Here is a 3977-nt window from a genome sequence, read left to right on the forward strand (position 1 = left end):
ATATAGAGATAGACAAATTAGTAAAGCATGAATTCATAAAACTAGAAGAATTTTGAGAGTTTGGATACTGTAATTTTTGGTATCTTTTTGAGGTCTATGATCTTTGAGATATTTACAAATCTATGTAGAACAGTGTAATGTCAATATGTGACCTGATGTGTGTGCATGTATACAAATTCTTTCTTCCATTTAACAAATATTTGAATGTCTGTTTCAAGAATTATACCAGCTATTATAAAAGGCATTCCCCAGAGATATATAATAGTAATTATATATAGAATAATTTTCAGAATATTTTTGTTACTAATTGTATAAGCATAAAAGAAAGTCAAGAAATAGGAATTAAAACTCTATCCATCATCTCTCAAGAGATTTATCTCCCATTATCTGGAAATACGTTTTATAGAAAATACACTGTGGTCATGTATGGTAAAAGTCTTATCACAGTTACACAACATCAAAGATGTGTGGTGTTGATTACATTAAATATTTTTTTCTTTTTCTTTTTCTTTTTTTTCTCATTTTTAAGTACATATTTTATTCATTTATTTATTTTTAATATGAAATTTATTGTCAAACTGGTTTCCAGACAACACCCAGTGCTCATCCCAAAAGGTGTCCTCCTCAATACCCATCACCCACCCTCCCCTCCCTCCCACCCCCCATCAGCCCTCAGTTTATTCTCAGTTTTTAAGAGTCTCTTATGTTTTGGCTCCCTCCCTCTCTAGCTTTTTTTTCCTTCCCCTCCCCCATGGTCTTCTGTTAAGTTTCTCAGGATCCACATAAGAGTGAAAACATATGGTATCTGTCTTTCTCTGTATGACTTATTTCACTTAGCATCATACTCTCCAGTTCCATCCACGTTGCTGCAAAAGGCCATATTTCATTCTTTCTCATTGCCACGTAATACTCCATTGTGTATATAAACCACAATTTCTTTATCCATTCATCAGTTGATGGGCATTTAGGCTCTTTCCATAATTTGGCTATTGCTGAAAGTACTGCTATAAACATTGGGGTACAAGTGCCCCATGCATCAGCACTCCTGTATCCCATGGGGAAATTCCTAGCAGTGCTATTGCTGGGTCATAGGGTAGATCTATTTTTAAATTTTTGAGGAAACTCCACACTGTTTTCCAGAGTGGCTGCACCAGTTTGCATTCCCACCAACAGTGCAAGAGGGTTCCCGTTTCCCCACATCCTCTCCAGCATCTATAGTTTCCTGATTTGTTCATTTTAGCCACTCTGACTGGTGGGAGATGATATCTCAGTGTGGTTTTGATTTGTATTTCCCTGATGAGGAGTGACGTTGAGCATCTTTTCATGTGCCTGTTGGCCATCTGGATGTCTTCTGTAGAGAAGTGTCTATTCATGTTTTCTGCCCATTTCTACACTGGATTATTTGTTTTTCGGGTGTGGAATTTGGTGACCTCTTTATAGATTTTGGATACTAGCCCTTTGTCCAATATGTCATTTGCAAATATCTTTTCCCATCCCATTGGTTGTTTTTTAGTTTTGTTGATTATTTCCTTTGCAACGCAGAAGCTTTTTATCTTCATGAGGTCCCAATAGTTCATTTTTGCTTTTAATTCCCTTGCCTTTGGGGATATGTCAAGTAAGAAATTGCTGTGGCTGAGGTCAGAGGTTTTTTTCCTGCTTTCTCCTCTAGGGTTTTGATGGTTTCCTGTCTCACATTCAGGTCCTTCATACATTTTGAGTTTATTTTTGTGAATGGTGTGAGAAAGTGGTCTAGTTTAATCCTTCTGCATGTTGCTGTCCAGTTCTCCCAGCACCATTTGCTAAAGAGACTTTTTTCCATTGGATATTCTTTCCTGCTTTGTCAAAGATTAGTTGGCCATACTTTTGTGGGTCTAACTCTGGGGTTTCTATTCTATTCCATTGGTCTATGTGTCTGTTTTTGTTGTTGTTGTGTTTTTGGTTTTTTTTGTGTTTTTTTTTTTTTTGCCAATACCATGGTGTCTTGATGGTTACAGCTTTGTAGTAGAGGCTAAAGTCTAGGATTGTGATGCCTCCCGCTTTGGTCTTCTTCAAAATTACTTTGGCTATTTGGGGTCTTTTGTGGTTTCATAAATATTTTAGAATTGCTTGTTCTAGCTTGAAGAATGTTGGTGCAATTTTGATTGGGATTGCATTGAATGTGTAGATAGCTTTGGGTAGTATTGACATTTTAACTATTTATTCTTCCAATCCATGGGCACGGAATGTTTTTCCATTTCTTTGTATCTTCTTCAATTTCCTTCATAAGCTTTCTATAGTTCTCAGCATACAGATCTTTTACATCTTTGGTTAGGTTTGTTCCTAGGTATTTTATGCTTCTTGGTGCAATTGTGAATGGGAACAGTTTCCTTATTTCTCTTTCTTTTGCTTCATTATTGGTGTATTAAAATGCAACTGATTTCTGTACATTGATTTTGTATCCTGTGACTTTACTGAATTCATGTATCAGTTCTAGCAGACTTTTGGGGGAGTCTGTTGGATTTTCCAGGTATAATATCATGTCATCTGCAAAAAGTGAAAGCTTGACTTCATCTTTGCCAATTTTGATGCCTTTGATTTCCTTTTGTTGTCTGATTGCTGATGCTAGCACTTACAACCCTATGTTAAACAACAGTGGTCAGAGTGGACATCCCTGTCGTGTTCCTGATCTCAGGGAGAAAGCTCTCAGTTTTTCCCCATTGAGGATGATGTTAGCTGTGGGCTTTTCATAAATGGCTTTTATGATGTTTAAGTATGTTCCTTCTCCCCCAACTTTCTCGAGGGTTTTTATTAAGAATGGACGGTGAATTTTGTCAAATGTTTTTTCTGCACCAATTGACAGAATCATATGGTTCTTATCTTTTCTTTTATTAATGTGATGTAACACATTGATTGATTTGTGAATGTTGAACCAGCCATGCATCAATTGACAGGATCATATGGTTCTTATCTTTTCTTTTATTAATGTGATGTATCATATTGATTGATTTGCAAATGTTGAACCAGCCCTGCAGCCCAGGAATGAATCCCACTTGATCATGGTAAATAATTCTTTTTATATGCTGTTGAATTCGATTTGCTAGTATCTTATTGAGAATTTTTGCATCCATATTCATCAGGGATATTGGCCTGTAGTTCTCTTTTTTTGCTGGGTCTCTGTCTGGTTTAGGAATCAAAGTAATTTTGGCTCCATAGAATGTGTCTGGAAGTTTTTCTTCCCTTTCTATTTTTTGGAACAGCTTGAGAAGGATAGGTATTATCTCTGCTTTAAATGTCTGGTAGAATTCCCCTGGGAAGCCTGGGATTCTTATTTGTTGGGAGATTTTTGATAACTGATTCAATTTCTTCACTGGTTATGGGTCTGTTCATGTTTTCTATTTCTTCCTGTTTGAGTTTTGGAAGTGTGTGGGTGTTTAGGAATTTGTCCATTTCTTCCAGGTTGTCCAGTTTGTTGGCATATAATTTTTCATAGTATTCCCTGATAATTGCTTGTATTTCTGAGAGATTGGTTGTAATAATTCCATTTGCATTCATGATTTTATCTATTTGGGTCATCTCCCTTTTCTTTTTGAGAAGCCTGGCTAGAAGTTTATCAATTTTATTTTTTCAAAAAACCAACTCTTGGTTTCATTGATCCACTCTACAGTTTTTTTAGATTGTATATTATTTATTTCTGCTCTGATCTTTGTTATTTCTCTTCTTCTGCTGGGTTTAGGCTGCCTTTGCTGTTCTGCTTCTATTTCCTTTAGGTGTGCTGTTAGATTTTGTATTTGGGATTTTTCTTGTTTCTTGAGATAGGCCTGGACTGCAGTGTATTTTCCTCTCAGGACTGCCTTCACTGTATCCCAAAGTGTTTGGATTGTTGTATTTTCATTTTCATTTGTTTCTATATATTTTTTAATTTCTTCTCTAATTGCCTGGTTGACCCACTCATTCTTTAGTAAGGTGTTCTTTAACCTCCATGCTTTTGGAGGTTTTCC

Source organism: Lynx canadensis, chromosome A2 (genome assembly GCF_007474595.2).
Source record: "Lynx canadensis isolate LIC74 chromosome A2, mLynCan4.pri.v2, whole genome shotgun sequence".
Taxonomy (NCBI): Eukaryota; Metazoa; Chordata; class Mammalia; order Carnivora; family Felidae; genus Lynx; species Lynx canadensis.